The sequence below is a fragment of the Platalea leucorodia genome (assembly GCF_965183815.1).
Source record: "Platalea leucorodia genome assembly, chromosome: 7".
Taxonomy (NCBI): Eukaryota; Metazoa; Chordata; class Aves; order Pelecaniformes; family Threskiornithidae; genus Platalea; species Platalea leucorodia.
Genome location: NC_138829.1, coordinates 12,214,014 through 12,227,297, shown reverse-complemented (window position 1 = coordinate 12,227,297; position 13,284 = coordinate 12,214,014).

Below are 13,284 nucleotides of genomic sequence, written 5' to 3'. Positions count from 1 at the left end.
GTGCTGGGAAGGAGACCGTCCCCTCTCAGGCACCAGTGACTCACCACGCAGCACCCTGCTGTTCCATGGTTCCCCCTCCAGCTGCATTCATGGCCCCTGAGATGCTGTAATTAAACACCTCCGAAGAGCTGTGTTGGTGTGAGGGGTACTCACAACCACAGGGAGCTGCAGAAAAAATACAACTAATGGCCTGGCAACGCCGTCCAGCTCCTGCCCAGCAGTCCAAGGGGATGAATCTGAGTATCTGGTTTTTTCCCACTCTCCTGTGATGGTATTTTTCTGCAATTATGTTGCACGCAGCAAAACTTAAATGAAAAGCACAACGGCAAAAGCATCAACCATGCAGGAGAGAGCTCCCTACGTGATCCCACCTGAAGCTGTTGCTGGACAGCAGGGCTGAGCATCTTGGCTTTGCTTGGGCAGTGAGAGAGGTGGCACAGGAGTGGTGGGATGGGTTGATGCAGGCTGAGTCGTCTGCCAGTGCAGAGTGCTGGGGGCACCGGCTGCTCTGCCATCCCCTTGGCTCTGGCAGAGATTGGTCTGAAAACTCACCTCCGGCATCTGGCTGCATCCATGTAGCTCTGCCGGGCACGCTAGCGTGGATTCACCTCTCCCTGTGGGATGCTGCGCCTGCCCGTGCCTGTGGAGGGGCTGACCAAGCTGCCACCCAAAAAGTAGCTGCAAATCAGCAGTGGGTGCAAATCCACGTGGCTGACAGCTCCGTGCATCACCTTAGCACCTCTGGTTGATTCACCCAACCTTTCCCACCAGCATCCTGGAGCCAAATGACTCCGCTCGCCCAGGGGCTATGGATATCTCTGGGAGACATGTGTGAGCATCTCCTTCTTGCCTAGGAACCGAAGGGATGCTCCTCAAGAAGGTGGTTTCACAGTGCGAGTAGCTGCTGAGCATCAGGCAAGCTTTGCCCAGCATCTCTACACACAGTGAGCAGGAAAAGATCATCATGGAAAAAAGGGAAAATTTTGGGGCGATGTCTTTTCTTGAAAATGGAAAAAAAATATATTTTTTTGGTAAATGAAGACAGCAGGGTGGGTTTTTTTGAAATGTTCTTTTTTCCCCATGTCTTCCTAACTTCAAACACAAGCGCCGCCTGCATCTTCTGGAAGGGCTTTTAGGTGACTGCCAGACAAGTGAATTTCTGGCCTTGCAGGTGTCAAGGAAGCAAAAACCTGATTGTCTGACTCAGATTCGGGCAATTTTAATGTATTTGAACTCCTCTCTCTTGATATCTGTGAGATGAGATGCCTGGGGAAAGGCTGCTCGGCCCCGAGTCTCTCCGGGAGGTGGGACCAGTTGGACACCGAAGTCAAAAAGCCGTGTGAGTCGTCATCCTGGGCCCGGGTGCTGAGTGCTGTTTGCAGGGATAGCATGAAGGCAGTGCCACTCACATCACCCGCAGCAGGACGGGGGGCTCCGGGAGGGTGCCTGCAGCCCCCCCTTCCCTCCCCTGCGCCCCGCGGCTCTCTGTAGTGCTCCCATCCCAGGAGGGACCAGCCAGACCCTGCAAATCTCGAGGGAGTCGCTGCGTTTCTAAGAAGTGGATTTTTTTCCCCCAAAGGCAGAGTGTGATGAGAGCTGGGTCTCTGCATCCCTATTTTATTGTTCGGCTCGGAAACATTAAACCCAGGTTGGGGCATTAAACCACCCCTTGTTTAGGCTTTCCCAGGTGGGCATTTTCTCCGTGCTGTGCTGCTGATGGAGATGGCAGGTTTCCCCCTCCCCACTCTCTCCCCACCTCCCCAGACTTTGATCCCAGCAGCTCTGGAAACTAAGCTTTGAAAATACAGTGATTTCACAGACGTGTTGATTAGGAAATGAAATTCCAAGAAGCAAATGACAACCCGGCTGCACCTCTTGGCTCTGCAAGGCTGGAGCTCCCCATCAGGAAATGTATTCTCATTTTTTTTTGACACATCCAGGGTGTTGTATTATTAATAAAAAATGCAGACAGAACTTCTTAAGAGAAAATGACTTCCAAAGAAACTGCTTTTTTTTTTTTCTTAGTTTTTCCTGTGAATCTGTTGTCTTGCTTGATGACAGCTCAATCCTTTCTCTCTTCTGCAGAGCAAAAATGAAGCATACATTTACCCTGGAGCAGGGACAGTCTCCTGGGCATGCAGAAAGACCCCAGGGATTTGCTTCCCCTAGCAGGCTGTTAATCAAGGTTTCCAGTTTCATAGGAAAATGGATTTAATGGAGGATGGAGAGAGGGCTGGGGACCATCAGGGTTAATTCTACAGAAAAATAACCCCAGCCTTGCAGTCCTGTGAGGACTGGATTGCATCCAGTGCATCCAGCTGGGATGGGGAGAGGACTGGCTGATGTGGCTGCCCCCACAGCAGCCGTGATGCCATACAGTGATTCTGAGTAGGTCTTTCTTATTCAAACACCCCAAAATCCAGCTCTGAAAAACAATATTTTTTTCTCCTCCCATCTGTATTAATAGCATCATGATTTTTTGAGTGCTCCTGACACTATTCTGAGTATATCGACCCAGGATGGGAGGGTGTTTTGGGGCTGATTCTTCTCATTTTTGCTACTGGGAAAGCAGGGATTGCCCTCAGCAGGGGATAAGCTTGGGCAGCTTTGCACTCCCAGTCTAGGATAAGTGGGATGCCGGATCCACCCTGCCTGGCTAGTCACCACTGCGGCGGCTGGGACCTGCCAGCCTTCACCGAGACCATGCTCCAGTCCGCAGCAGGGAGAAAAAAAATACGAATGTAGGCTCCCATTTCTGGAAATTGCCATTTCCTTGGAGTCTCTATGTCTCAGCATCAGCCTGAAGACAGCTGCGGGGTGGCTCAAGTTCCTCTTGCTTCACCTGTGGGTGCTTTGCTCCCTTGGGAATCAGACCCCAGGGAGCTCAACCCCACAGCATGGCCCCGGCAGAGCTTCTCACAGCCTGCCCGCCTCAGAGCTACCACACCCAGCAGAGCCCCAGGCTGCTTTGCAGGCACCCACCTGTGCAAGGAAGCAAACCCAGAAATGTTTGGGTGGTGGATGCGGACAAGGCGGGCTCAGCAGCTTAGCAGAGAGCCTGGGGATGGGACAGGATCCATCAGCCTCCAGTGCCGGCCACCAAGGGTGATGGCAGGGGCTGAGCTTGTTTGGTTTCAGAGGAGGTTCAAGGAGCTCCTTGAGGCTGGCAGAACTGCTGCAGGAGGGGAAAAAACAAAACGAGCTGTGCCTGTGCGGAGCAGCCACATATCCATGGGGTATCCAGCAACCATCCTTCGGCTGGGGCTGCACGGCTAGAAGGCGCGTCCCCTGGGTGGTGGATAGGGGATCCCTCTCTGGAGGGTGCACCAGATAAAATTGAAGAAGGTGCCGCGAACCAACGCAGCCTAAGGGAAGGCCACCCTGACAGAAAAACCACTGGCCCTCCAAGTCATGGGGGTTGGGCAGGAGGCCAACTACCTCCTCCCAGAAAAAAAGAAAATAAAAAGTTGCAGAAACGACGAGCATCAACTCGGAGATGGAGAAAATCAGTAATGAAGTGAGGAGGAGGAGATGGAACTGGATCGGTCATGTCTTGAGGAAAAAACCAACAGAAGACTGCGCTGTGGCCCTTGGGACCCCAGAGCACGCAGCCGCAGACCGATCGAAGTGGAAGAACGATGTTCGCGCCTTGTGTGCCTCCTGGCATTGAGAGAATTCAGATCAGATCAGATCCAGCAACCATGGGGTTGGCGGTGGTTTAGACCCGCTGGAGGGTCACAGCTGCAGCAGCGGGTGGGACTTTGGGGGGTATCACAATTTGCTTTGTCTCCAGTTTACAGTTAAATGGAAAGTTTTTAAAGAAGGCTTGAAAGGAAGATGAGGAGACGGTCACAGAACCTTTCTGCAAGGTAGAAATACCTCTGTAGGAGGAAGAAGGAATATAATTCCCTGGGAAACATGGCAAGTATCCAGCAAAGGAGCAGCCCATCTCTGGTTGGCACCGCAGGTTTGATGTGAAAAGGCTGTAAAGGGCCTTCCAGGAAAAGACAGATCATTTTTTCCTGGATGCAGTGAGGAAAGAAGAGCTAGGGACGCAACGCAAAGAAAACCTGTCAAAGCAACAAGCCAGGAAAAGAAGCTTTGCAGAAGTGCTTTGAATGGGTGCACGTGCTGTGACAGGGGATGTATCAGAGCCAAAGACGTTAAAAGTATATAAGATGAGAGACGATGCTGCCCTAGATGTGAAGGACTTTATGCTGCTTTTCTCTAGCTTGGATATTCAGAGATATCCAAGCAGACAAGGTCTGACCTCCAAACACTGAACAGAGGTAGACAACAATAGACCTGCAGATCATCTTCCCCACCAGCACAGAAAGGGTAAAACTATTTCTCTCTCAGTGGGTTACCTCCCTTCCCTTGGTGCTGCTTAAAAATCACTCCAAAAATTAAACCCAGGGATCAGCCCTTACATCTGTAGCTTGTTCTGCACAAGACACCCCGTTGGGAAGGGATTTTTTCTGGTGAACTGCAGGGAACTCATTTTGTGCTCCCCAGCGCTCGTGCTGCGGCAGGCCCCCTCCCTCCCGCCTCTGGGCCGGTGGCAGGAGGCAGCTCTGCCAGGGGACAGGGGACAGAGCCGCCCCTGTTTGGAGTGATCCCACAAAAACCCAACCACAGGCTGGTGGCAGCCAGGAGTCCGTGCTTCTGCCGAAAGTCCAGTTACAGGAGTGTGCGGGGTAAGCAGCTGCTATGCGGTGCGACGGCGCTGGAACAAAGGCAGCGGCTGAATTAATCTGCAGAAAGAGCCTCCTTCCTTCACTCTGCTGCATGCAGGGGGTTTGCTGCAAGTAATAACTGAATCACGACAGCCTCGGGTAATTAGAGGGTATGGAGCTCAGGCTCAGTTCAGCTGCAGGGAATCTCGCTCCCTTCCTTCCAAGGGACACTGTGAGTAGCTCTGAGGAATTCTGGTGCTGTCCTAATTAACGATGTATCCTGTTAATGGGTGATCCTACACACTGAATGCAGGCGTCAGACAGCAGCACCAAGGTGATGGATTTACCCATGGGAGGGAAGGAGGTGTTCTGGCATCCCGGCCCTCTTCCAGAGGAGGGGAAGACCCCAAGGGAGGGTGAGAAGCGGAGCTGCCAGGTGATGCTGTCATCTTCTCCGGGTCCTGTCTGCCCCCAACACTCCCTCCAGGAGGTAAAGTGCATCCTATCGCAGCCATGAATTCAAATGGAGCTGGTGTCCAGGGGCCTGACTGCAGGGATGTGGCAGTGGCAGGAGATTGTGGCCATGGGGGGCTTTGGAGGCTCTGCAGAGCAGCGATGGATGCTCTGTCATGGGGCTACCTATCGGGGTTGGCTCATGAGCATCCATACCAGGCCCCAAACCTTCTCCCTGCCTTTCGCTGGCCAGTCTGACAGGCAGCCCAGTAGCTGCAAAAGATGAACTGGCGGCCCTGTCTATCTTTCAGTGCATGGAAAAACATTACTTCTGCGTCTTTTTCTGGAATACATGGGAGCGCTAAATATGCAGGTCTGCCCCTCCGGAGCTCTGAGCCTCGTGGTGTTGTTTGCTCCGGTGCGCGGGCTGGAAGGTGCTGCTGGAAGGAGCTGGGGACCAGCTGCACAGGCGAGAGGTAGGCTTGCCCGGTTTGCTGGGGGAATCCCGATCTGCTTCTGCTCTCTTCCTCCTGGATAAAATGGAGACTAAAACTCAAGAGTTAGCTGAATCACTAGGGTGTGTAAAGCCAGGGAGATCTGAACCAGACCTAGTCTCTTACATTCAGGGAAATCAACTCCCGGTAAGATTTTCAGAGGAGGATGAACCAACGAGGCATTTGGATCTCCTGAGCTTTTGATGGGAAGCAAGTTGCTCCCATTTCATACCTTCTACTGCTTTTTATGTTTAGGGCTCCTGAAACCCTTGTCTACAGCGAATGCTCTCACCTTTGCACGCCTGGAGCTCTCTGGGGACTGGGACCCACCAGAGCAGTTATTACAGAGAGTTTTCCAGGGGCTGTCCCCTTCCCTACCCCTGCTGCCACTTCCCAATTCACTGGCCAGAGAGGAGGCACAGGCATGCACATCTTTCAGTATGTGTCTCATTTTTAATGCATTTATTTTTAGCTTGTTTTTGTGGCCGGTAGAGGATTCCACAGGAAATCCTGCAGCCATGGGATCATGAAAAGCTCAGGTTCCCGATTGTGTTACATACGTTAACAGAGATGTGATCTACACAGGGTTTTTTCAAAAGCAGCTATAAATACTTCCTCCAGCTGCACCAATATCCCCTTGTCCCTCTTCCCTCCATGGCACCTGTTGACATTCATGTACCCGGTTAAGATCAGCTGCTTCGCGGGGAAGGGAAGCCCCAAGTCCGGAGCCATCCCTCCCTGCCCTGTCGCAGCAGCACCTGGCCGGCCCGTTTTGGGAGGCCGCTTGGGCTGTCAAAATCTGCATGGCCCCGAAGGGCCGGCTCTGCCGCAGGGTTTGCTTGGCTCAGCAAGCAGCTCCCTGGGGGAAGAGGCCCAGGAACTGGCCCCAGGTGATGTGGTGGCACCTTGCCACCTGAGCCCCAGGGCAAGGGCAGACCCAGCCTCCTGGCCAGGCGGCACCACCACTGAGAGGAGGTTGTCAGTTCTCAGCCTTGCTTCCTTCCCAGTAAGAAGCTGGCCCGGGAAGCAGGGGTGCCCCAGGCTAGTGTGCGCATGCGGGTTTGCTTTTGCAGCCGTGGGGTGCGCTGCCAAGTGCATCATTTCCCTCCAGCTGTGGAAGCAGCTGGCTCTTTTGCAGGACCCCTCCAGGCTCCCTGGAATGAGTAATGCCTGCAGGGTTGGCCTGTGTTTGTAAAATATGGAGATGTGCAGTCTATGCAGCTCAAGTTTATGGCATCCAAACGCAGGGGAGACATTTGGGTTCTTTTGGCTAGAAGAAGAGGGACTTCTTGCCCATGAGAGGTGGCTCTCAGTCTCCCCACCGGCTCTGAGCATCGCGGGGGGAAGGTGCTGCACAGCGTGCCCCAGCCTGAGCTAGCGCACGCCTGGAGGAAGCACCCACCAGGAATCTGTCCCATCAGTTAAACAACTCACGCAGCCTCCGAGCTCAATCCCAAAACCCTCCTCCATGTAGAGAAAACCCCAGCAAGGTGAGAGGGAGCTGTGCTGGGGCTGGTCCTTGCTTCCCTGCAAAGACACCAGCCCTGTGCTGGCGGCTGTGGCAGACACCGCTCGGCAAAGTCCATCCCCGAGCTGTGCCCCTGGTTTTCCCAGGCCCACGTGTTGCCATTCCTGGCTGCTGGCAAGTCAGTCCTGGCCATGCTGGCCGCCTCCACAGCAGCTGTGCTCTGCTGCGCTGCAGAAAGCCTCGGCCATCCGGGGGAGCCCGTAATATAGCGGTTGCAGACGGTGTTCCCCTTCCACGCTGGGATGGAGCCAAGACTTTGCTCCATAAACTTTATGTTTATGCAGAAATTGTTCAATTCATAAAGAGAGAGTCCTTCATTTGCCGCTCTCTCCTCTACACAAGAAGCTCCCTGTCCTGCTCTCTGTCCTCCTGTCCCCCCGGGTGACCCATTCCCCTCCACCAACACAACTCAACCTCAGCAGGTGCAGGACTTGGACCAGGCTTCCCGCTCCCTGGGAGAGCTGGAGTCATGATGCAAATCGTTAAATTTGGTGGAGGAGTTAATGGTTAACGGTGGAGAAGAGTGACCATCCCTGCAAGAGCTGTTCAGACATCTTGCATCTCCTTAGCTCACTGGCTCCGGATCAGGCTGCTGGTGGGAGCTGGCAAGCATGGGATGGAGCTTGGCTTGGGGTCCCTGTGGTTCAGGTGAGTGCCATAACCCCTCGCACTCCTCTGGCCCTGGGCTTGTCCAGAGAGTCTGTCCTGGAGCCAGGAGAGCCACCTGATGAAAGTTTAGCTGAGCCTGAACCACAAAACATCTTGGCTTTCACAAATGAGCATTTGCTGGTGAAAGCTCACCCGCTGACTGCATCGTGAGACTTGGGGCCTGATGCACTCAGTTCCAAGTTAAAGCAATCGGACATTTACCCCGTCGCTTGGAAACTCTTCTGATCCTCGCCTACACTCTCTTAAACTACACCTCTGAGCGTGCCACGCTCCCAGGCTGGCAGCTGGGTTCATGTCACATCCCTCTCTGTCAGCGTGCAGGACTGACCACGAGTCAAGCAAAGCCCTTCTCCCCAGGTAGACCCTGCTGAGATCCTGACGTGGGTCCTGTACAAGGGCTTTCAGACGTGTGTTGTCAGCCGGGGGTCAGATGCACAGCCCCACTGTTGCTGTACCCCAGTAGGCCCAGCAGCTTGTGCAGACGGGGTGGCAGAAATCCTAGGAAAGGCTCGTGATACCAGCATGGAGAAGAGCGCAGAGGGAAAAGTGGGATTACACAGGCTCAGCTGATGGAGGAGAAGGCGAAGCCCTGGGCCAGAAGCAGAGAACGGTGGGCTTGGAGGTAAATGTGGTCTGTTTATGGAGATTTCAGACGCAGACCCAAAACACTGCAGTAAAGCCCATCCTGGAGGAGCTCTTGTCACATACCATGGGAACTGTGAGGTCCCTGGTCCTCCGACTACCCAGGGCCTCTGGATCTGGAGAAGGTCTTGGCAGAAGGATCGAATGTAAGGAGCGGGGGAAAAAGGAACAGCAGTATTTGCTTTCTTCTGCCCTGCTCCTCCCAGGCTGTCGCTTTTGTCAGGGCTCCTGACAGCCCTTTCAGCTGAAGTGCACTCCAAAAATGTGTGCCGGGGTTATATAAGACTCCGGTACCTTTGGTGACTCACGCGCCTTGTCCTGACATGCCGTTCCCCACAGCCGTTGTGTAACCTCACCGGGAAAGCACGCGGCGGCCGGCCCTGGCGATGGGGAGCTGCCGCGGGGACGGGGAGCTGCCGCAGGGATGGGGAGCTGCCGCAGGGATGGGGAGCCACGGCCCCGGGGGTCTTCTCCTCCCAGGGAAAGGCAAACCTACTGAAGGACCATCCCATCCCTCTTGTGTAGGGAGAGGAACGAGTCCTGCCACGGGGTTGGTCCTGCAACTGGAGGGACTGCTGGGGAAATGAAAAATGCAAGATTCATTGGACTAGAAAATTTGTGGTTGGCATCCAAACCCGTGGTTTTCCCTGTTGTGTGCTTGTAGTGAAAGGTCTACTAGTGCTTGTAATGAAAGGGCTTGTTGGCAGGAGGGCAGGAAAGGGGATATCTTCTTCCCTCAGCAAGGAAATCTTCCTCCTGCAGTAAAGGAGCCCGAGTTTTCTCTCGTTTAAGCAGGGAAACGTCAGGATGGACTCTGCTGCCGGCAGTGGAGATACCAGCTGTCTCTCTGGCACAAAAGGAGGATCAAGCCTTTGGGGAGCTCCTGGAGCTTGCGGCGGATGCGCGGGCAGGACGAGAGGCAGCCCGCCTTGCGGCAGCAAGGGGTGCAGGCACCCACGGGCAGCAGCATTGGGAGTGAGGTGATATTCCCAGCAGCGGGGTGGGGACAGAGCAGACCGAGGATGTCAGGATGGATAAGCCCATAAGGGCAAATAGCACATGGTTCCATCTCAGTGAGACAGGCTGCAAAGGGGAGCATGTGTGGCTGTGTACTGGGCAGGGAGTCTGCCCTGGGCTCCTCGCAGCCCAGTCCAGTTTGCCACATTTTGCCATCTGCTGGGATAGCATCTCCTGTGGCACAGAGCATGGCAGGGGCCGGCAGAGCAGAGGGGACCTCACGCCGGCCTCACCTTCCCTCCTTATTCACGGTTTGCAGCGGCTGGAAGGACACAAACTGCACTTGGGCAGCTATACCTCAGCATTTCATGTTGCTGTGGTTTGGTTTGGTTTGGTTTGGTTTGGTTTGGTTTGGTTTGGTTTGGTTTGGTTTTTCACCCTGCCCATATTGTGTTTCAATGCATGTGCCACGAATCGAGCTCAAACATCTCAGCCTCCCAAGGCAGCAGAGCTGCTGTAGATGTGGGTATGTTGGAAGAAGACTGAGCGTTGGCAAGTCAGCAGCAAACGTCTGCTCCTCTGAACTCACACTGCCGAGGAGGTTTGGACCTCGTCCTGCCTTGCACTTGTGTCTCTCAAAGAAATCAGAGGCACTGAGCAGCATGCTGCAGGTTCGGGTGCTGCCTTGTGACTTCAGGGCCAGCTCATCAGTTGGGACAAGTCAGGGTAGCTGCACTGAAGGCAGTCCAGATGAGCAAATATTTTCCTGACATCTTGCCAGTCCTTGATTTCTGTCCAGGACTCCACACCTACCCCAGCCTACCTTCTGGTGCAGAAGTGCTGGGTTTGAATCATGCAAAGGATTCGCAGCCTGGCTCATTAGCTGAACTGAAAAATAAAGTTAATGAAACTCTTCTTATTAAGCCAAGGATCTGGTTCTCAATGTTTAGTAGCTCTGCAATGGAGTGATAACATATTGGGGCTGACTCTCGGCTTCATGACTCCACTTTTAGACTAGTGTAAAATCACAGTAATGCAGGCATCAGACTCATTATTTGTGATATAGTTATAAATTATACAATTTTTCCCCCTCAGTCCATAGCTAGAAATCACCACTTCCCACATGCGGCATATGCAATGCTTTATTTTTAAAAAATAACTTCCATCTTTCTAAAGGGTAAAAGGAGAGCAAAAAGATGAATTAATGTCGCCTATTATTAAGTTATGAAATGCTTACAAGCCCACAAAAACATGCAAGCATTCAGCTTGCTCAGGAAAGAGGGCAACTGAACCAAATTTCAGAGCCAGAACCTGGTGGAAAGCAGAAGACACCAGCTTCAGCAGAAGTGTCTGTTCCCAACTGCAGATCCGGTTCCCAGAAATGGCTCACCAAGAAGCCCAGCACTGCTGACGCCGAAGGATGCTCATGAGAAGCAAACCAATTATTTTCCCAGATTAATAAGACAGAAGGATCCACAAGTCGTGTTCTAATGGCTACAACACCATGGCCACGATGAACTAAATTTGCAGGAACATGCCCTGCCTTTGCCAGCCATCCTCGTGGGCTGCTTGGGCACAGGATGTCTCTGCCGACTGGCAGTGCTGCCTGCTGTCAGCACGGCCCAGCGTTTCTGACTGTAAAACCTGTTTCAGTCCCTTACGTTTTGCCAGGCTCCAACCACCCGGGCTGGCCTGGGACACGCCAGCTGGCTGCTGCGCCAGGAGATCTCGGTCAAGGTAGTTTGGCAAGGGTGAGGCTGGGGGATAACATTTTGTCCTCAACAAAAAGCTCTGAGATGAAGAGGTAAAGAGATGCGTGTGTCCTGGGGACAGAGGGGGAATGTCTGAGATGGGGGTGGGATGGACGAGGAGGGGCAAGTTGGCGTAAGGAGCTGGGGGAGAGGAGGAGCTGGACTTCAGAGGACATGGGACAGAAAGAGGAAAGAGGAGTCCCTTCTCCCCATTAGGATGTGTCCCCTGCAATGCCTGGGATGAACAAAATATTCCCGTCTGCATTTCTCCTCCGTCATCAGCTGAAACACTCTGGGCCTACGTCTCACGTTGGTTGACACATTGTGGATGGCAGCCTTCCACTGTGGCAAACGCTTTGTTAGCTCCCGTCACACTTCTGCCTGGCGGCCTCGGCACTCTGGCTCTGCTGCTGGCCCCGTCACCAAGGCATGGTGGGCCCACTGGGGATCTCCAGTTTGCTCCGCTGCGACCCAGGAGCGCCCGCGCAGAGGCGGGCACGCGTGCAAGCGACCTTTAGAAAGCCGAGGTTACGCAGCCGGCCGCTCCGGCGTTAGGAGACACGGAACGAAGGCTGCCTCTGCATGTTTCTCATTTCACTGTCTCCTCAAGGCTCCCCACCCAGGCTCGCCTCCGCACACAAAATGGATGGCTCTCACCTGCAGAACAACAGCTAAGCAAAAATCCTGCTCGGAGAGATACCTGAAGCAGCCCTGTGTGAGCCCTAAAGCAGTTTAACTGCTGAGCGTAGGGGAAAGCAGCCCACTCCATTGCACTAATGCATTTATATTGCTCCCAGTAGAGGTACCTGCTCTAACCCAGCTAACCACACAGCACGGCCGTGCGCGGTCAGCGTATCCCGGTGAGCAGCTCTGAGATTTTCCTTTCTCCGTGCCGGCCAGCGTGTGGGCTCCACGCTGCCTTTGCAGCTGATTGCACAAACTTCCCTTGGACTTCAGCATCCGGGAGGTTTGCAGTCCCTGTTGAACACAGCTTTGCAGGCTGCAGTCCCCTGGGGAGACGCCTTCCCCCCCAGCTCCGCAGCCTCCCCACCTCCGGCAGCAAAGCCAAGGGGACTCCTCTCCCAGGTGCAGCTCTGTGCCCCCAGAGCAGGTCCTGTATGCTGGGGACTCTGGAAAAGCAGCATGCGGTCCTCTAATTAAAGCCTGGATCCTAATGTGCAAGTACGGAAAGGCCACATGCCAGCTGATTTACTTTGTAGCTTGAATAGCGTTTCTCTAATGTAGGTGGGTTGTTTTTTTGGTTGGTGTTTTTTTTTTTTTTTGCATGCGTGCAAGAAACATAAATAGGACTTCATCTTTTATGCATTTCCTTGTGCTTTCCACATCCAGAGCTCCTCGCCATCATTTGACATCATTCCTTGTTTTGAAAGACGCACTTACTAGAAAAAGATATAAGGGTGTTTTCATCGCAGTACATCATAGTCACATACATAAAATATTAAAAGCAATATAGCTGAACCCAAAACCAATGCAGTACTTTAGAAAATAATATTAGCCTTTTCACTAGGTGTTAGAGAACGTGATAAATCCTACTCTGTTATACGTTAGAGCCTCCATGGATTCCCAAGGGGAGTGAGTGTCACACTTACAGATACTGGGAGGGTCTGTTATGAAGGGAGCGGAAGGTGGTTTCCTGTTGTATGTATGCACACACAGAGGGGTATAAACGTATGTGTGTGTGTATAGATGCTTACATAGCATTTGTCAGCGCTGCTGAGTTGCATTGGCTGTGTCTGCCCCACACCACTATCTGCCGAGGACAGAGTGCATTTCCCAAGCCCTCTCCCAGTCCATGCTGGGTCTTCCCGGAGAAACCCTGAGAGAAATCCTGAAGTCCAAGGGCACAATGCCATGGAAGGGGCTACAGGACATGGCAGTGATGTCAAACACAGAGCAAACGTAGCCCTGTGGAAACAACATGTTTTCCTCTAACAGGCAGCCCCATTAAACGAGACCTTTAATGGCCTCCAAACATCCCTGCTCAACTCATTGCGGTCGGGCTTTGGTCCCAGGCAAGCCCAGGCTTGGTCTCAGGTGGCTGCAGGTGGTGCCTCAGACCTTCAGCAATGTCCCCTGGGGACAAGTGCCCTAGC